At 40.8% G+C, this 21983-nt stretch overlaps 1 protein-coding gene across 2 annotated transcripts in view; it reads left to right on the plus strand.

Moving 5' to 3' along the window:
- The window catches only part of LOC117952270 (voltage-dependent T-type calcium channel subunit alpha-1I-like), a 237219-nt gene that overhangs the window by 8883 nt on the left and 206353 nt on the right, over positions 1–21983 (plus strand). Inside the window, exon 1 of one of the 2 annotated variants that reach the window (XM_034884426.1) lies at positions 1106–2055. The exons of the other annotated variant lie outside the window; for it this stretch is intronic. The gene's annotated coding sequence lies outside the window, so the exon portion shown is untranslated. Of the gene's footprint in view, positions 1–1105; positions 2056–21983 lie in introns of those variants that run through there. 2 annotated transcript variants of the gene reach the window in all.

The raw sequence follows: 21983 nt of genomic DNA on the forward strand, positions 1-21983 counted from the left end.
CAACTGCAAAACGACATTTGACTGTGATGAGCTTATTAGTTATGAGCTAGTACAACTGTTAGGGTTTACAGTGTAGCAATTCCAATCCTCTCCGACTGTGTTTTAATGGCAATTTACCAAACAACTGAACAAGCGGAACATAAACTTGAATAAGAGCGCTTATCTCCGTTTTACCATCCAGAGTCTGGCTGCGTTGGACTCTCTCTGGGATTTAAACAGTAGTATTTAAATATTGATATCCTTTTTTTAAGCAGTTTTGTTGATTGGGGTTTTACTTAGGCAAGCATAATGACATTTCTGTTCATGAAATTGTCAGAAATTAAATGCAAATGCACATAGGTTGAAGTTGAGTTGAATGCTTAGTGCGTGCGTATCCCCCCCCCCCCCCCCCAACAAAAAAATACTTCTTTTTTTAATGTTTGTTTGGGAACAATAAAAAGCGAGCCAGTGCGGCCAGATTTCCGTGTGTCTGCCCGGTCGCTGTCCTGGGTGCTGAACTGGACTAAGTGTCTGTTTTCTGCCCACACTGTCGAGCTCCCTCTCCCTGTTTTCTCTCTCTTCTTTACACTGTTTTCTTGCAACCCCTTCCTTTTCCTCTCTCTGCCACTCACTTTCTCTTGCGTACACATACACATGTATTGCTCACCATTGATTCCGGCACCTCTTTCTCTCGCTCCCTTTTTTCTCTCTTGCTCTTTTTTTCTCTTTTAGCTCTCTCTTTTCTCTCTTACTATTTCGTCTCCCGTTCTCTCTCTCTTGCTCACTCTCTCGCGTGTTTTCTCTCACTTTTTTTCGGCACACACACAAAGGCCCTTTTCCCTCCCACCTGTACCCGCAGGCAGAGACACGGAGCCTGTGACTTGAGGAAATAAACGCAAAGGCAGATAAAATTAACTAAACTAGTAACTGATTACTTCACATAGCTTAAGCTTCACGTGGTGTTTTTTGGCAATCAACCGTGCTGCAGAATCCCCCGGAGAACGTGGCTCTCAGGGCTTCGGTCCCGTTTTTAGATCTTCCATTTATTCGCTGAAATGAAATCCCCGGGGAGCCCGTCCATGTTTTGTGCGTAGGCTCAAGCGGCGACTGGGCAAACTGTTTATAACGACCCCCACCCCACCCGACCCCGCCTCACCCACACCCCACCGCTTGGAAATGCACCGGGGACCCGCCAAACCGGCAGGTGTTGTCTCTCCACTGTATAATTTTGTCCATAGTCCCTCAGGGTTAACTGATTCGCAGTTTTTGATTCAATAACTCAAATTTGCGCCTCAGTTGAGGAATTCCCCGAGTTTGGAGGGACACTCCGCGCAACGAGAGCGGGGGCGGTGGACGGCAACCTTCAGTCTGTCGGCTTTGCCTGAAATTCATCAGAGGACTTCGTTTCGGGGGACCTTGCAGGGTCATGGGGGCATTAATGGAAAGTGGATAGGCGGAGAGCAAAGGGGCTTGACACTCCAGCCTGTCTTTTTTGACTCTTTCCCTGATATTCTCCGGTGCAACGCCACCGACCTGCCATCTAGAGCCGCCCGTAACCTCTCCAGTCTCGGGCGCGTCAGTCTGCGCCGATGGAGCGGTTACTCCTTTGGTCAACTTGGATGTCGTTTCTGGGCCCCTCATCAATATTAGTCCACCTGTTTTGGTGAACAGAAGAGAATAAAAAAGACTGGAAAGAAGGAAGGACAGAAAGACACGTGGGGTTTCCGAGGCGCACTGTCGGATCCGGTTTTGATGCGCGCAGGTGTCCAATTCATCGTCTCATTTTTTCCTCTTTTCAAGCTACTACCTTACAGAGTTCTGCGCAAAACTAAAAATGTTCAAGAGGAAGGCGTTCAGCCGAAGTGCTTTGAACACAGGAATGCTCCTGGTCGGATATTGGCGCTGGGTTTAAGGGGGGGAATCACTCGGATATCATCCTCTCCAGCGGAGGCTTTGGCTCTGGAGTTACGGAGAGCAGCGGAGAAGAATTTGAAAGTAGCTCTTATATTTACGGATTAGCAGGATTTTTCTTCTCCTGAAACACTGTGGACGCGCTCTTCTTTGATGTCTGAAAAGGTAAAAGAAACATTTTTTTTTTGTTCATACATTTTCCTATTGCTTTTTTTAACTCATGTTGTTAAACCAAGCATTAGTCAACGCCTCGGTTGAATGGGACGAAGTCGGACATAAATAAATATAACCATCAATAAAAACAAGGACCAATAAGGTTTCTTCTCAAATGGGCGTTCATTTATGGTTGTTGATGCAGTAGATTCTCACTTCACAACATCAGTTGGAAACCTTATGTTACCTGCTATGATTACATCATAATCCGTCTTTAGGTGTCAAAACAAGACCAATAAATAATAATTATGTTTTTACCTAGGCAAAAATTACGAATTGGAAAAACAAGAAAGCATATGCCCAAAGACACAAAAACAAAATACATTTTCACGTAAATCATCATAATATGGGCTATAACTAAGATCGTTCATTATTTATTGAACATAATGTATAATGCTTTTCGTGGGATTGTTATGGGGTTTCAAGACTCTGTTGGTCAGGGAAGGAAAGGGCAAATTCAATAGAAGGAAAAAAAAAAAAGGTGCTTTCAATTAGGTGACGCACCTGCAGGTCGGTCCAACCGCGAGGGGGATAATGGATTTCTATTTTCCTTATATAGCTCTGGGTCAACAGGTCCGGGAGCGTCTCTCTCTCTCTTTGTCAGTCGCTCTCTCTCTCTGTGTCGCTCTGTATGTGCGGACTAATCAAAGGACAAAAAATTGAAAACTGACGAAAGTGTTGATCCTCCTTGGTTTTCAGCATTAGTGCAGTTCAGACATGGTTGTTTAGGCAAATCTTAGCACTCGTGTTTGAATGGATTTTCAGGCGTATAACGACCAAATGGGCGACAGGGGACGCTCTTGCAACTGATTTTGGACCATCCCACAGCCTTTCCTAAACCCATGAGGTTTTTTACTGCTAGGTCACTTTGCATTATGTATTTTTATATCAGGCTAATGCACAGTGAATAGATGGATACAATCAATGAGTAGACAGTCTTGCATTACTGTTTTAGCTTCATAATGTATCCAATTTGCTGTGGTGTATCCAATTTGCTCTAAAGTGAGCATAATGTGATCCTTAATTTCATGTAGTGACTGAAGTGCACGATAGAAGGTAGGCGAGAGAGAGAGAGAGAGAGAGAGAGAGAGACTGCAGTTTGCTTCCTAATAAACAAGACACTTTGTGCATCCTTGCTGCTGGATAAAACCGGTTAAAGTGTACAGATTCAAGAGGAGAGGCAATTAAAGTCCCAGAGGATGAGATTTCATCTCGTCAAGAATGATCAGAAAGAGGGGTGTAATTGGCTCATTAGTGTTCCCCTGTGTATGCCCGGCCTATCAAACAAGGGCAACATGGCATCTCCATCCAAACCTTGATACCACATGATATCTTAAAGTTAACATTCCAAACTCCTTTTTATTGATTTTTGCTGAGAACTTATGATCTTGCTTCACATGGGTGGTTTTATAGCCTCCATTTAGAGGAGTTAGCTTATGACCACAAAGCTGCCGGTGCAAACCCCCCAGAGATCTGTGATTGGTGGTAGGACTAAGGTCTTCATCTTACCACTGTGGTGGCCTCAAGCAAGGAACTACATTCCCAACTGTCTCAGTGGTGGGGCTCAGCAGGGAGCTATCAAAGTGTTGTGGGTTTCCTCATTTGGGAATACTGTACGTTAAAGCTTTTTTTATTAATTGAACTTTCATTACATTCAAGCCATTGCCAAATGAGATGATACAAAGCAAATTCTAACTTATCAGCTCCATACAACTATCTCTCTCTATTTCTCAGGATGGCTATGTCTGCAAAATGGTGTCGTCCTCAGAAACTTGAGTAAAGAAAATTACCTCTTCTGAAGAGACTGTTTTTTTTTAATCCGTCATCCCCCTTGGTTACAAGCAGCGGCTTGGAGGGGGGCTGGTGTGCGATCACGGAAGGCTTGCACCATGTGAAGGCAACGTCGGTGGTGTTGTCATTACTTAATAGTCCTCATTGGAGAGACAGAAACCAGGCGCTATAGTTTTAAATATGATTTAAAAGAGTTGGAAGAACGTCTGGCAACATTAAAAATTGCCAAGCACAAGGACTTTCTCTTGATAAAAAGATGTAATCGTAGATTACGTGATGTTAGAAAGACCAATTGACACATACAAGCACAGATGTGTTGTAATTCAAGCTCCGGGTCCTTATATGTCGCTTTGGGGTAATTGGAGTGAGAAAGAATGGCTCAGTTGAGTCAAGGCCAATACAAAGCGCTCACTTTGGTTGCAAACCTTGAGAATACGCTGTTTTTTCCCTTTAATTTGTAGTGTACTGACAGCTTAAAGGCTTCGTTGGCTATGATTCAACATTTAATGTACATTTAATTCTAACTTAATTTCAAATCCTAAATGCATTTGACTCCTGTGCGTTCTGGAAATCACAAATTGCTGGCTTTGAGATAAAAGTGGCTGCATCCAGTGGCTCATGGGGCTTGTGGGGGTTTTAGTGTGGTTTAACGCTGTAGTCCCTTTTTAAGTGGATGATCTTTGGATGACTGGTTGACACTGCTGCTAAGGGATAGATAGAGTAAGTAAAGTTTTGTGTGTGTGAAAGAGAGAGAGACAGCCAGTGAACACATAAAACAGGAGTTGCATTGCTTGCTTTCCCTTGTGGCCTCCAGTATACCAATGGCTGTTGTTGCTTGTAAACAGCAGAGAAGTTTTTGGGTCACACAAAGGCTTACTAAAGTATTTTCAAAAAGTGAAGGAAAGGTGGCACACCTCAAGTTCAGTATAGACGGTATTTTGTCCTTAACTTTGGAACTTCAGGTGTGCTACCTTTTGATCGCTTTTTGGAACAGGCCTTTAGGATTTAGGTTTAGAACTCCATCAAAGAATCTACATTGTTGAAGCACAAACAAGGCATCAGTTTTGGTTGCCAAAATTGACAATATGGTTGCCATGTTTTAAACTTCCTATATTTCGATCAGTTCATTTCTTATGTAAGTACACCACACATTTTAATAGTGAAACAATGAGAGAATGGCTTCCAATGTAAATTCCCGTCCCTTTCAAATAGGTGTGCAATGGATCACAAACCTCACGGTTCGGATAACTGTTTTGAGTCACGGATTGGAACGTTTTTGGATCAGCACAAAAAAGGGGGGAACTTAAATGATTATCAAAAATTGAATAACTTTTAACAATAATTAATTCTTTCACCAGTAAATTACTGTTAAACGATGAAAAATATATTTTACAACATCCTTAAATGCACCACGAGGTTAACCAGTTTTAGGTAAATGCAGCATTTAATTCCACCTGTGTTGTTTTTCGGACAAGAGCAGTGACCAGTGCTAGTTTGTGTTTTTTATCTCATAGTTTTAGTGGCAGGCGATTGGACGTCTTGCGTTGGAATCATCTACAGTGAAATACAATCACACTTTTACACCGATTAGACATTCTAATGTTGTTTAATCTAGTTACTGTTACTAATGGTAGGCTAACACGACCTGCTGCACACTGTAACCCCTAATTTCCACCAGTCGCTTCTGCGCTGCGTTCCAGGCGAGTGGCGTGCCCTGCAAGCAAGGAAGGTAGATACTAGCTTAAACATGTTTTGTCACACACAGCAAATATCTACTCCCTATCCGCTAGCTGCCTGTCCCCTGAACACACTGTAAAAAAAACATGGTCCCGGTAGACAGCCCAGGCTCTTCAAACGGCAACCAAAAACTGTGCCCACCTGCACCACAACACATACACAATCTTGGCTTGGTTTGTCAGCAGGATTGCGGAAAAACTGAAACGTGTTTCTGAAAACATTTTAAGCATCCATATAAACAGCATTGCAGTGGATGCGAGGACATTAGCACCAGTGCGTCCTAGATGAGCTTACAGCTAACAGACGCTACTAGCACCAACTAGCACTGGTCACTGCTGTTGTCTGAAAAGCAAAAGACGGGACAAAATCTTAAACCTTGAGACCAACGTAAAACCGACTGCTATCTGATGAGTGTTCCTCTCGTGACTCTGTCCTCTGTGACTGTCTACATCTAGTAACTAAGCTGCACGGGGCGCAGGGAACTACTCTGCCTGGCTCATGAGCAGACGGCTTTACGGAGCGGTAGATTGGCTATACCAAAAAACCCGCAGGGTTCTATGAAATGACGCCTTAAAAAAAAAAAACGCTCAATCTCGCAAATTTGATTGTGGGAAGTCAAAATTGTGATGGTGATTAAAATTCAATTAATTGTGCAGCCCTAAAAGTGGAGCACGGCACGACAGAAGCCGCGCAGACAGACAGCAGTTGAAGCTCCCGCAGACCAAGGGCAGCCTGGAGACTCTGGTACAGTGTGACTCTGCAAACAGAGATACCATCAGGCCTATACAGCGGAGCGTTCAGATCTAGTCAAATCTGCGCTTGTGTACAGTAGTGATAAAATCAGACGCTTCAGTGCTTGTGAAATTCTTTTGGCGCTGGTTAAAATCTCCTTTAAGGGGCGCCAAAACGTTCTCTTTGCAGTAAAACCCTGAATAAATATTGGTAATAAATTCATCACACTAACAGTTAAACTCTGGAAGGACGCCAGCCATCTTCTCTACGGGGGAAAAAGAACAATGTGGGGAAAAGCAACTTCTTCTTCTGTGTGTTAATTAGAGGCTTGCAATCCAAGTTTAAGGCTCACATTATTATTGTTGTTGTTATTATCTAATATTATTATTATTATCTATAATTATCTTATCTGACCCACCAGAAGTGGTTTGACTGTATGACTCCCAAGAGATAGTCGGCTGCACCATTACTGATAAACCACATTATTACAGTAACAGTTCACTCTTACCCTCTGGGTGTTTTCTAAATGTAAACCTGTCCAGATGTACTGCAGGGAAAAGGATGGGAAATGATTATATTGGTTTTCCAATTCTGAAGGCTCCAATGTTAGGTGTCATTTTGCACTGGCCTTGGATTTTGATTGACAGCCCTGTTATGAGCACTAGTTTCTGGGAATGATGTAGAGTATTTGTGGATGTAGACTGTGTCACAGAGGTGTTGATTTAGTTCTACAACTCAGTTCTTGAGTCTGTAAATTCATGCTTTTAGCAACCTTTCTGTGAAGTCGCCATCTGTCCCTGTCAGCGAGCTTTGACTTGCAACTCCCCTTTTCCCTTTACCAAAGACTGTTTACTTCTGTGTCTTGTTAAATAATTTAACAGTTTTTGTGACAGATGCACCCTCAGGTTGAGTACCAATTTATTGTTTTCTTTTGGGCATCCGTTGCTTCAAAGTGTCAGAACTTATTTGGGGGGGGGGGGGGAACGTGCTCATGCAAAGGTTGTTTTAGTCGTGCAACAGAAAACTCTGATTGGACAGATAGTCTAGCTAGCTGTCTGGATTTACCATGGAGAGATCGGAGGAGCAGTTAACCATAGTCCTCAGAAATCCACCGGGGATTAAAATGCCAACGCACAGGAAGTGGAATATGAGGGACATCCGGCAGATCTACCGACGCAATCCGCTAAATGAATTGTTGTTGATATAGACTTAATGAGCAGTGGTGCTACATTTCACATCGAAGAGCATTTATTTAAGGGAATGAGGGGATTGTTTAAATCATCATCTACCGTTGGCTGTAAGCAGCTTAATGAAACACACATTGCCCTTTGGGATGATGGTGTGTTCCACATTGTTACTATGGAAGACAGATTATGAGGTTTTTCCTCTCGTCCACCATGCAGCGCTCAGTAATGGGAGCTACTGTCCGCACTAACAACCCTCAATCACTGCAAGGCTTGCTGGGATCAATATAACCTCATAACTCTGGGACCCTAACCGCAGAGCATTATTGCCCAGTGGAGACCAGGCTGATACGCACGAACACACGGACACACCTACACACACACACAAGAACACCCATAGATGTTGTCTCTGCTATTTTACCAACCATCCCAAAAGGGAAGAGAAGATTGGGGCCACACACACAAACAAACACATACACACACTCAGTGCAGCCAGTGGTGCAAAGACATTTGATTGCCTAGGGGCTGCTGGTATAGGAGATGCAGTTGGGGAATCCAGCTGATGAACAGAGCCGCTGTGAATAGCTTTTCTTTGTGTTTATTTTTCATATTACCATAATTATGAGACATTTTGTGAATTATGTTGAATGTGCAGGATTCAGTAATGAATTTGACAAATAAATCAAGAAGAGTCATGCCAACAACTTTGAGACAGTAAGGTTTTTACACTCATGGCCAGTTTCAACTCCAACCTTCGGCCTTTTGCTGCATGCCATTCCCCCTCTCTCTCCCCTTGAATGTCTTCATCTGTCCTGTAAAAATAAAGGCCGAACATGCCCCCCCAAAAAAACATAAAAAATGATTATCCATCCAAATGTCAGTTAAAGGGTCGAATAATCTGTCAATTATTTTTTGGATTAACCGATAAGTTGTCTGGTCTATAAAATGTCAACAAACGGTGGAACATTTTGATTTTTTTTCTTCTTTTATTTTTTCTTTTTAAAGCCCAAAGTGACGTCCTCAAATGTCATGTTTTGTTCACAACTCAAAGACATTCGGTTTATGTTCATAGAGAAGTAGAGAATTGACTAAATATTCACATTTCAGAAGCTGCAAAGATTATTATTATTATTATATTTAAAAAAAAAAGAACATACTGATAAAACTATTACTAAAATAGTTGGAGATTAATTTAACAGTTTGAAAATTAATTGATTAATCTTTGCGGGTCTAAAGTTCCCTTTAAAGTGGCTTTAAGGGGCGGCTGTGGCTCAGTGGTAGAGCGGTTGCCTACCAATTGGAAGGTTGGTGGTTCGATCCCCGCCCCTGCAGTCATTGTCGAAGTGTTCTTGGGCAAGACACTGAACCCCTAGTTGCCCCCGGTGCTGCGCATTGGAGTGTGAATGTGTGTGAATGTTTATCTGATGAGCAGGTGGCACCTTGTACGGCAGCCCCGGCCACAGTGTATGAATGTGTGTGAATGGTGAATGTTTCCTGTAGATGTAAAAGCGCTTTGAGCAGTTGTTAAGACTGGAAAAGCGCTATATAAATACAGCACATTTACATTTACATTTAAGTAACACCAACTGTATCTGGCCCCCAAAAACAGGAACAAACCTAAATTGGTTGGGTTAGGTATACATTTGAAAATAATATTCGTACAATAAATCTTAGCCTATCACTATCTCCTTGGCTCTAGGGATGGAAAGGTTGTATGATTATTCTGTGTGTGTGTGTGTGTGTGTGTGTGTGTGTGTGTGTGTGTGTGTGTGTGTGTGTGTGTGTGTGTGTGTGTGTGTGTGTGTGTGTGTGTGTGTGTGTGTGTGTGTGTGTGTGTGTGTGTGTGTGTGTGTGTGTGTGTTTTATTCCTGTCGCCCTGACTCCGACCCAGACTTAATAGTGTTTGGCTTGTTGTGCTTCTCCCTCTATCATATCTATATTTAGGCTTCTGTCTCCTTCATTTTTGAAGGCTGTGCTCCATGGACAAACAAACAAGTCATTATGACAAGTTGACATGTGCAGAACACTTCCTCGACTTTCAAACTGCTCAGAGGTGGTTGGTCATTTGGAGTCAAAATACAGAGCCAACAGAGCAAGAGATTAAAATTTGACTTTCCACTGCGACTGGGGAAATGTTCAGCTTGTCAAGCAGTTTGTATTAATTAAGACGTTTTTTTTCCATTGGTTTTTATATTGGCATGTCATGTTCTAATCAACTTAGAGACAATGTCAAACTATAGTTTTATAAGTTGATCCTTATGCAGCAGCAGCGCTTTGTCTTTTTGAATTACGTTATGAGGAAACATTTTTGCCACACTCCAAATAAAAAAAAATTTAAATTATTCGCTGACTATTTTGTAAATGTCCAGCTCTGTGAGTTTAACAGCTCCATTTCTCGACTCAGTCAACAGCTGAGACAGCTCTTCCTTCATCACTTAAATGTGAAAGAAGTGTGAAGGAAATGTGAATGATTGATTCATGTTACCACACATTAGCGTGCGTGCATGCATGCGTGTTAATGCATAGGAGATATATTGAGACAAAAAGGGACGCAACTCCTCCACCAACGGCAGTTGTTCTCAACAATTTTCATACACTGTAGGCACAATTAAAGCAATGCTCAAAGTAGGAAAAACCTCTGAACATAGGATGATAATCCTCACCAATTTTAGAAAAGTAAAAGAAATGAACTTATCAACTTTTTTTTAGGATAGTTTGAATTATGTGTAGTTGAGAAATTAGTAACGCTATACAAATAGGAAACCCACTAAAATGTCAGGATGAAACAATCGGATTATAAAAATACAGGTCACAGCCTAAAAACGTTGTTGAACTTGGAAACAATACTTTGACCAAAAAAAGAAAAGAACATTTAACTCAAGCTCCACTTACTAGCTTCTTCCAGGGCTTTGAAGGAGATCTCAGTGTCTTCCACATCTGGTGGAGTATGCTCAGTTGTCTTATAGGTCAGTTCCCATCATGTGACCACTTCATCTGCTTAGGAAGAAGCTAGTAAGGGGACCTTGTGTTAACTGCTGCTTTATTGACGGCTTATTAGCGTTTCACTACATTTTCCTCTCTTTTCCTGTGTGTGTGTGTGTGTGTGTGTGTGTGTGTTTAAGGTTAATATTTTATTTTTTGTGTGGAATAAGATTGAAAAAAAAGACCGCTATGCAGGAATGATTAAAGTAAGAGAACCTGACATTTATGGTCCTAGAATGCAGGAGGTAAACCCCCCCTCCACACACATACACAATACATCAGATTGTTGAGAACAGAACGCAGAAATATCAGTTTTAGATTAATTTTTTTTTTTTTCTTTATCTACACCTTCTACATCACTTTTCTTTCACATCTTACCATCTGTCATTTTAACAGTGAGTTTGGCAAGACGTTACTTGGACTACATTGTTGCTCCGGTAAGTTTGTGGATCCTCTCTTCAGAGCGCTCTTAAAAGCGGGGCAGAGGGTAGAAGCATCTGTTCATCAGTATGCATAAAGCTTAGCTATTTGTGCCAAACTGTAAACAAAATCTTAGCTGAGATAAACCTACAATGCGCAAGTAACAGCCAAGCATCACAGGTTACAGTTACATTGGGGCTTGAAAGTTTGGGCACCCCAGGTAAAAATTTATAATAATGTGCATTCAGAAGGCAAGAAAAGATGGAAAAATCTCCAAAAGGCATCAACTGACTGATAAGACATTTGTATAATATGTCACAAAAAGTCAGATTTTATTTCCCTCATTTACACTTTAAAAATAACAGAAAAAAACAAAATGGCATCTGCAAAAGTTTGGGCACCCTGCAGAGTTAATAGCATGCACTGCCCCCTTTGGAAAGCTGAGACCTGACAGTGTCATGGATTGTTCTCAATCATCGTCTGGAAAGACCAGGTGATGTCAATCTTAAAGTTTTAAATACCCAGCATCATCTGACCTTGCCCCAACGATCAGCACCATGGGTTCTTCTAAGCGGTTGTCTATAAAACTGAAACTGAAAATAGTTGACGCTCACAAAGTAGGAGAAGGCTTTAGAAGATGGTAAAGCGTTTTCAGATGCCAATATCCTCGGTTTGGAATGTAATTAAGAAATGGTCCTCATCAGGAACAGTGGAAGTTAAAGCAAGATCTGGAAGACCAAGAAAAATATCAGACAGAACAGCTCGCTGGATTGTGAGAAAAGCAAGTCCAAACCCACGTTTGACTGCACGATCCATCCAGAAAGACCAGGCAGACACTATAAAGAGATACTTGTACAAACATGGTCTTCATGGAAGAGTCATCAGAAGAAAACCTCTTCTACGTCCTCACCACAAAAATCAGCGTTTGAATTTTGAAAATAAACATATAGACAAGCCCAAAGCATTGTGGAAACAAGTTCTGTGGACGGATGAGGTTAAAATAGAACTTTTCGGCCGCAATGAGCAAAGGTACGTTTGGAGACGAAAGGGCAAAGAATTTAACGAAAAGAACCTCTGTCCAACTGTTAAGCATGGGGGGATCAATCATGCTTTAGGGTTGTATTGCAGCCAGTGGCACAGGGAACATTTCACGAGTAGAAGGAAAAATGGATTCAATAAAATGTCATCAAATTTTGGACGCTAACTTGATGCCATTTGTGAAAAAAGATGAAGTTAAAGATGATTGCTTCTATAAATGGTTAATGATCCTAAACACACCTCAAAACCCACGGTGGATTACATCAAGAGGCGTAAACTGAAGGTTTTGCGATGGCCTTCACAATCTCCTGAAATCAACATAATTGAAAATCTATGGATAGAGCTTAATGATGGAATGAAAATCTAACTTTTTGTGACATATTATACAAATGTCTAATCCGTCATTTGATGCCTTTTGGAGATTTTCATCTTTTCTTGGCTACTTTATGCAATTTTTACCTGGGGTGCCCACACTTTCGAGCCCCACTGTATATGCTGTTTGGAATTCTATGTGTCCCAATGAAAGATGTATATAAGACTGTATATGAAGCATTGTGTTTCTTTTTGTAACACCATCATTGCATATGTAGATTGCCAATCATTTTATAATTTTTACATGAGTTATTACTCCAGAGAAGAACCAATATGTACTTGACTGCTCATTAATTCAATGTTGCGTATGGCACAGAATTTGCCACAGATTATCTTTGAAGTTTGGCTCTTCCATCTGATGCAACACAATGCAACAGGGCCAATGTGAAGCACAGACATAAGACAACATTAGTCTCAGTGGAACTTTCAATATATTTACAGTGTATATACTAATAATATACAAATATTAATAAATCAGTCTGGAACTGAGTGTAACAATACACACATTTTGCCTACTCAACCTACACAGGGCGCATACTCTATTGACTGAGCCAAATTTTTGATTGGGTTGAATCCAAATCAAGTTTAAAATATATGTATTTGTAGCATGCCTTCATGTAACCGCAGAGGTTTCTTGTCTGGAAAACTTAAACAAAAATTGTTAGTTTTATGTTTGAACCAGATGGGAGAGAGCGCAGACCTCAGCTAAAGCATGCCTTATTTCACAATGTTAATGCAGTGGGATTTTTCCAAGTCAGGAACCCATTATTCAGATTTTTCTTATCCAACATGAATGCAACACAAATGCCATATCTTAAAATGTTAATGGTAGTGACATTTTTATTTAGTATCCGCTCCTGGGATTTAGATCCTCTCCAAAAAATAATAAGTTTTTCTTTGGCCCATGCTACATCTTACCAATTTTCATGGAAATGTGGCCAGTAGTATTTCCGAAATCCTGCTGACAAACCAAGCCAAAAACATAACCTCCTTGGGGAAAGCCGTTTACTTTTCACTGTGAGCACGACTGTCCTGTGCAAGAATAAAACATTGCAAATGCTAATGTTCTACCTGTTCAGCCAAAAAGCACCACTTATTTCCAACCTCTTCTGGCATTTCTCTTCTTCCTCAAACTGACTTTTAAACAGCTCTATTATTTCACATCCCTTTCTCCACCCACACCCCCAGCTCTCTGGCACGTCCTCTCGTCCTCATATTTTCTCCTGGTCCTCTCGTTCTTCCTCTTCTCTTTATTTCCTTCATATCTGTAATTAATCCTCGCTCACCCCCGCTCTCATTTCCAACCAGCCTGAATATTGCCATCATCGTTTGCTGCTCCCACCACTTTTTTTTTTAAAGTGTGTGTGTGTTTGTGTGTGTGTGTGTGTGTGTTTGTGACAGCGCGAGTCTTATTGTTAATATCTACTGGTGTCTCCCATTGTTTGTTTATAGAGGCACATGATTGCATGCATGCCAGTAAAGTGTGTGTGTGTGTGTGTGTGTGTTTGTGTGTGTGTTAGCGTGTGCGTGCCTGTGCGTGCACGTCTGGATGCAAGAATGCACGAGCAGCCCTGTCATTTCACACCTGGCTGTCAGGATTGGTTACTCAGTGTTGGTGGCAACCAGCTGATAATTAAAGCAAAGTCAAGCACAGAAGGACAACCAGAAGAGAGGGATGAGCAACGAGAGGAAACAAGGGAGCCATGAAGCAAAAGAGACACGCGGCCTTCTGAGACAGAGAGAAAGAGACTGAGTTTGTGCGCATGTTTGGGTTTAATTGCCTGTGGTTTTCAATTTATTTTGACGTTTTTTGTTGGAACTATGTAATTTGTATCTTACTAAACATTTTTCTCTTTCAATCTTATTTCTCTCTCGCTCTCTCGTTCTCAGTCAATCAATCCATGGGTCTTTATTGACTTGGAAAACAGAAGTAGACATTGCCAAAACAATTGACTAAATAAACAAGTCATTAAGCAAAGTATTTTTTTTGTTTAATAAAAATGTGAAGACTTAGGTGAATTTAACGTTAGATATTACAAATATGTATAGTTAAAGTGCTGTTACAAGCGTATAACTATTAACTAAACAAAGAGCATTTGGTTAGGGATGTGTGGGTGTGCGTCTGCAGGCGTGCATGCAATAATACATCCACATATATCTCTCTCTCTCTCTCTCTCTCTCTCTCTCTCGATCTCTGCCTTTGCAACTAAACCAAATCCACCCACCTCGACTGACACACTGCATCCTTTTATTTTTTGCTTCTGCACCATCTGTAAAGCTGTTGCATCACTTGACCTGCACACCATCGACAACCTCCCTATCTCTAATTCAAGTTACAGGAATTCCATTTATGAGTGAAAATAGATTCTTGTCGTTCAGGCTTCTGTTGCAGTCTAGTATTGGGTTGAGGGTTTACGTGCACTTTGGTTGTTTCGGCCATTGTTCCTTTCCGATAATACTAATAATACGATTATTCTTACTGCATTAATGGCTGAGATCTGGGAGTGTGTGGTGACATTAGTAGTCAAATGAGTATGGAGGCTTTAACGAAGCCTCCATGACAGCCAAAAGGACTTAGAAGTGAAGAGGCAAAGCTGTTTGCTTGTTTACAACCTGTCTGATTTACCGACTGCTCCTTTGTTTTGCTCTGTTGGACTTCATTAGAGCGATTTTGCCGTGCTCTCAGTTCTCAGCGAACACCTTGCAAGTACAATGTTATCTTAACCAACAGGCACTAACCATGCAAATAACTCCCATGTTATGAAAAACTGGAATTGTCTTTAAAGGTCCAATGTGTAGGAATTTCTCCCAACTAGCATTTAGATCATATATCGCAATAAACTCTCTCGCAGCACGCAGTTCCAAGTATGTATTACAGCTACGGTAGCCTTAATGCTTCAAATAGACCAGTCTCTTGCTCTTTTAATATCCGTTTTCTTTTTCTGGATGCAGAAGAAGACTCCGGTTCCCAAAATTTCGATTTTGAATGTGTGGTCCTCCAGGAAAACAAACCACAAACTTTGAGATTCTTTAAAATGCAAAAAACTGTGTGTCCTTCACTGTAATGTATTTTAGGTTGGAGCTTTTTCAAGCCTATGGTAACTTTTGCTGCTCAGTTCTTAGCATCACTTAGTGGGTGACAGAGCTTGTTTTCTTTTGGTGTGTGTGTGTGTGTGTGTGTGTGTGTGTGTGTGTGTGTGCATAACAAGAATTAAAAGCATTGGTTGAATCAAAACTTTCTTACATTGGTCTGAAACAACAAGTTGCAGGACAGAAGTGTTTTTTCATGAAAAAATCAAGTGGGTTATTACTTGCGTTTCCCTTCAGTTTATTCTCCTTATTCATTCCTTTCATCCTTTTCCTGCTTCTACTATCTCCCCCTCCCACTCATCACCTACTGCACAGTTCCACTCATCCTCCCATCTTCTCTCTCCTCTCTGAATTGTCTTTTTGCCCTCTGCTTCCCTGCCTCTGTAATAACACACGTCAGTCAGTGATTATATATTTGTCACTTCTCACTTCTTAGTGGTTAAATAGATTGAGCACACAGGCAGACATAGTGATACTGTGGCTCACAATTCAGTCTAAAACCAAATGACAGATTTTTTCAACCTGAGAAATGTGGCATCTACTGTTTGAGATAGCCTGTGCCTTACATTACACTTTTTGTGGCGACCATGAGAAACTGCCAAACCTCAAAGGGGGACATTTATACATGTTATTTCTACAGTTTAAAACAGTCCAAAAATATTAATGAACATGAACAGCGCTCTCCCAAATACTGCTCAATTAACAACGCGTTGGGAAAGATGGCAGAGGGAGCACCCAGGGGAATGCTGTGAGGATAAACCAAATCACAATATTTGTAGCAAACGGGGAAGAGGACCGACTGAATATACTATCATCTCATCCATCTAAAATGCATGTTTGATGCTGTCATACTGTTTGTCAACAGTTTAACTAACTTTATGTTGGGGAGCTTATTTACCGGTTGGCTCACAGACCAAAGAAAATGACTCCCCTCAGACTGGCGGTCAGTCCGACCAGTGGTGAGAAGTTACTGTTTGTAACTCTAGATTTGGTTCATCTCAGACGCTAGAAGAGCAACACAATACAGAAAATAAGCACAACAGAGACGTCGGATACTCAGACGGACCACCGTGTTTAACTATATATCTAAAGCCCTATTCAAGATATGTGTGGGGCATTCACACAGGATAAGGTAAGGCCCCCTTTTACTCCAATTTACTGACATATCTATACCAGAGGTTGCTACCTGGAGGCGCGCCGAAGACGGACAGGGAGAAAGCGCAGCACTGCACTTGTTGGGGTGCTTTTTATGCCTTATACCGGTCATACGGTGGTCCAGTCTAGGTTGGTCATGAAAGCGGCGTCCGCACCCCCCCACGATGCCATATCCATCTTCGCGAAAGGGATTAAAAAAAGCAAACAGACATGTTGTTTTGCACGGGACTAATATTATTACAGGACCTCAGTGTCCGGTGAAATATTGTAGGTCATTTGAAGGGAATTTTCACTTGACAAATTACGGACCTGGCAGATTCGCACAGGATTAATACAAACGACCAGATCACCAGGTAATACTAATCCTGTGCAAATAGGGCTTTCCCTTACAGTTACAATTACAGATTATGAAGTTAAAAAAAACACAAGCTGATGTAACTTTAATACTATTTTTATCATTAAATGTAATTGTACTATGACCTGTACTCTTAAGTTTGTTTTTATATATAACCAATTCATCTTATAAATAAGACCAATATTGATACATGGATTCTAGCTCGTTTAAGACGTGATGGAATCTATTGATTCTGTTCCTTTTGCTTTTTATTACATCTTTCTTGACACCACAAGTCAAACTCGTATTTTCTGACATTTCACCAGTGAATGGGGCACAGAGAAAGAAGAGAAGAGCAGGGAACGCTGTATGTTTATTGATGCTGTGATTGTTGGTATTCATTAGAGCTTGGTGGCCTTCCCAGAATGGCACCAGACACCAGAGTGTGTTTCAGGTTTTGACCGATAATTGGTGGTGTGAGATTGTTAAATCTATGAGGTAGCAAATGTCATACAGTACATGTGAAACGGGTTAACAAATCGAGACATTTTCTCTTTTATGGTGTCACTAGTGTTGCCAAGTTATTCACTGGTTTTAATGTTTAAGACATTGCTTGCCACTTTGTTTGTTTAAGGTGTAGAGCTGCAAAGATAATTGGAGTATAATCAATTAGTAAAGTTTTTTTATTGGTTCTCAAATTTGAGGATTTCCTACTTGTTTTTCTTTTTCATATTAGTAAGATGAATATTTTTGCGATTATTTGAGTGAAGCCTTAGTGAAAATAATTGAGGCGCAGCAGAAAAGGGCACTACTGTCAAAGTGGACTTTTCTTCAAATTATGTCAATGTCAATTTTATTTCAGTATCAAATCATAGAGTTATCTCAAGAAACTTTACAGATAGATTAGGTCTAGACCACACTCTATAATTTACAAATCAACCTTTTCAACATTTCCCCGTAGTTAAGCATTTAAAAAGAATTTAAAAATGGTGAGGAAAAACGTTTTTTAAACGTTTTAGGCAGAAACCTTGGACAGCCCTTGGTGGGCGGCCATCTGCTGCCGCCGGTTTGGACACAGAGACAGAGAAATATGATTCAAAAAAATGATAGCAGTTAGAATGATAAACAGTGGCAATTAAATTAACAATTAATAGAATTCAACTATCACTAGCAATAATAGTTGTAGCAGTTCAGAGCGTAGCAGGGCATGTAGACAAGTCATCCATCTGCATTTGTTGAAATAACACATATAATCAAAAGGGGGGAAGAGTTGCAAAATGAAATTAACTATTGTTACCTGGTGACTTTTTGAATCATTTTGAACATAATATCTGCTTGCTTTAAAATTAACTTTGCACCTCTGGAGTTCATAGAGCTAGTTAAATGTATTTATGGTAAACTTGAAAGCTGAAAAATGTAGTCAATTGCTCAACAAAATCAGTATAATTAGACAAGTAAAATGAGTATTAACTGCAAGTGCACCAGTGATTTAATATTTCAGTTCTATAAAGTTGGGGGACCTGTAATAGACACACCATATTAAAAAAGCATGGGCAAAATCTGTTTAGCAGAGGGCAGTAGGACTTATGCTGTTTGTATGGGTTGAACTCCAACAATACTATATTCTACACTACCCTGGTGCACATGTAAAATGTATGGAATATCCCTTTAAGTTCTGTAAACCGTCAAAGGAGGCTTGAAATGACTGTAGCCAAAAAAGCGGCTGTATAAAAGCACTATATATCAGTACAAAAGCACATCAGAAGGGAAAAAAGGAAAAACAGAAATTGGACCGCCTGTAGGTTACTGATGACCACAAAACGTTCAGCTGTCGCCAACTTTTCTTGGCCGACATACTTGTTGACTGACCACATGCTGGCTCAGGCCCATGGTGGTTCAGCGATAAAGTAAATAAGTGGACTTGAGGGAATTTGTTGAGTCTAAGCAAAGGTTTAAACAAATGTTCAGGTTTTGTAGTAAAGTGATTTGAAGCGTTGAAGGAGCCAACTTTTGGGAGGTGAACATTTGGCCGGTCAAAGTAAAAAAACAAACACGATTTTGACGAGTAGTACAACAGGGAGAATCAGAAAACTCTGGAAACAACACTTACTTATTTTAGCTCTCTCATCAGCTAAATTGTTGTCCCGTTGGAGTACAATGACAGCTTGGTGGTATAGTTAAGCAATTATCTGACTTCCTAAGAGAAGAGCTGCTTCCAAAATCTGCCAACAGTCAGTCTCAAGGTGCACTAGCTGTGAGGCAGAACAAAGACAGAAGAGAGCGTTGGCTCAGGGTTCGGAGTGAGTGAGGGAGACTGATTTGGATGAATGGTAGCACAGAGCAAAAAGAAGAGGAGGGGGACGGGAATGAGCGGGGATGTCACACTCCACATGGAGGAAGTTGACCCTCTTTGACTACGATCCAATACACAAACGCACACTCAACCGCTTGCTTTTGTGCATTGGTTTCACTCACCCTTGCGTGCCTTCATGCAAACAGACACACGCCCAGGCTAACACATCAATTAAAACACATATGCCTGCTTTAGTGGGCAGAGTTTAATTCCACTGTTTGCTCCATGTGTTAAATCGACGCCCTGGTTACGTGTGTAGGTACGTGGCTGAACAATATCGTGTTTTAGCATCGAAATTGCGATGTGCGCATGCGCAAAAGTCACATCGCAGGACAATGCAATGTTGACGCTAATCCTTTTTTCTTGCTTGATAGAAAAGTAAACTTCCACCATTGTCCTTTTACATGATTATTACCGTCCAACCCTTCCCTTTTAAGACAGGTAGCCATGTGGGCAACGTGTGTATGTGGCGTTAGTCCGACGGGGGTTATTGTTTTGTGAAGTGAGGCTCTCCGTGTGTAGATAAGTACCGTAGGCAGCAGCTGCCGCTGACACAGTGATGTGCATAGTTTAATGGGTAGTCAGTGAAGCTTAAGTATGCAGTGTTTTATGTTCGCTGCAAATATGATCTAAATCACCTGATTAATGCATTATAATCACAACATCTCACGACCATTTCCCCCCCCGCAGAAAGCTGCTACCAGCCAGGCTAAAGCTAATATAGTTAGCCTAAAGATCCAAGGGGTCCGTCCGTCCCAACTAATGTTACAGTTTGCAGCCGCAACACTGGAAACGTATCACTAATCTTCTTCAGACGTCTGTGTCTGATCTAACGTCATTTACACTGATTTAATTGTTCTTGGATACACACAGTTTGTTGCTAGTACGCGTGACATGCAGGTCTGATCAATTTATCAAACTAGCGAGCTGGCCCCGCTAGTCGACCTCAACCGGACATTTAGAGGAAGCAACATGCAATCACTGTCATTTCCGTTAACCTGGATTGATTATTATATGAATACAAGGCTGTCATGCTAGTCAACCAGCGTATTTCTACCTAATTTCCCTACAAAATCACGTCAGAAGAATGTTAGTCCCATTGCTTACGTGCTTTGGTGTTTGTAAAGCAATAAAGTCTCTCTGAGAGCACGGTTCCCCAAACGGTACCTCTTTTTCCACAACGTGTTTTTTATGAATTGTTTTTTATGAATTGCAAGCATTAAATTGTCACCAACACGGTCATGCAGCACGTCATTAGAAAGCTTAAAGTCTTGTGATTCCATCAAGACCCTGCACAAAGCATAGGGTGACTTACAGCGGTTATAATCATGTTGTGAAGTTAAGAAACACTGCACCGTTTCTGTCTAAATCGAGCGTGCATCCCTACCTTTGTCCTCGTGTCTTTATCCACAGCGGTGAAAGATATTCATAAACGTTGATTTCCTAAATCGCAAACACTCCAAAGAATTAGAATATCCAAGCCTTGTAATCCATAATTAGCTGGTCCCCTCACAATCTTGTAGTTTCTGGCCAAGTTTCGACGTTCAGAAATCTAGATCGTGCATCATTTCTCGGTTTCTATAGCTTGTAACTTTTTCCCTGTGCGGGCTAAAAAGAAGGTCGACACACCATTACAATCTGTGGCTTCTGCAGATTGCAATGAAGCAGCCAATAGCATCAGGCTATCAAGAGATACTGTCAAGCTAAGCCAATGATATCGCACAGTCCCCATTAGGCTCACGTGGGAAAGATGGACAGTAGATCCGACCACTTATAAGAGGAGGTCATAAAACTGGCATCCCTGTGTAGCCAATAAGAAGACGAGTTGAATGGTACCAGACATGGCCAGAAAAAACTATTCCTGTGATCCCTTTCAGCTGTCTGAAAGCAAAAATATGGCCTTCTGATGGCATTTCACCATTTCATGAAATTATGATTACTTATTTCTATAAATCTATGTATGTACTTCTTTCAGACATATCTGTGAGTGATGTGGATGTGTTTTTGTATTTCAGAAGTTTTGTATTTAGCACTCTTTTGGCTTTTTTAGAAATAAGAAATAAGACAAACGCACAGACATATCTGTTTACATTCATATAAAATCCATTTTATAAGTCATTTCTTTCTGGATTTTTTCTGTTCTAAGTTGAGACATGTGGCTAGGGTACTATTTTAGTATGTAGCCCATGTAATATGCTTACAGTAGTGCTTTTTATTAATTTTTCAGATGATTTACTTGGACGGAAATAGAGATTCTTTGTTCTAACCTCTGTAGCTCTGTGTCAGTAAGGCCTAGTGTCACAATGCCACTAGAAACAACAAGTTGAGAGTGTTAACTTCCCAATGAACTCAGGATCATCCCAGAGGACCAAAGCATGTGGAAACTGCAGCACTTTTTTAAGGGTAAGAATTTAGGCGAGAAAAACATATATTTTCAAGTGGTTTTCAAGAGGAGAATTGTTCACATTAAAAAAGATCCTTTTTCATATTTTTCTCTTTTGTGTAGATGCACTCCCCTACAACATCACCGCAGTAGTCAAGAATGATTTATCATTTCCAAACAGAGCTATTTATGTCGTCTTTTAAAAAATAATCTTTCTTTTTTTCATATCGCAATATACACTCACCGGCCACTTTATTAGGTACCCCATGCTAGAAACGGGTTGGACCCCCTTTTGCCTTCAGAACTGCC

Source organism: Etheostoma cragini, chromosome 2, assembly GCF_013103735.1.
Source record: "Etheostoma cragini isolate CJK2018 chromosome 2, CSU_Ecrag_1.0, whole genome shotgun sequence".
Classification (NCBI taxonomy): Eukaryota; Metazoa; Chordata; class Actinopteri; order Perciformes; family Percidae; genus Etheostoma; species Etheostoma cragini.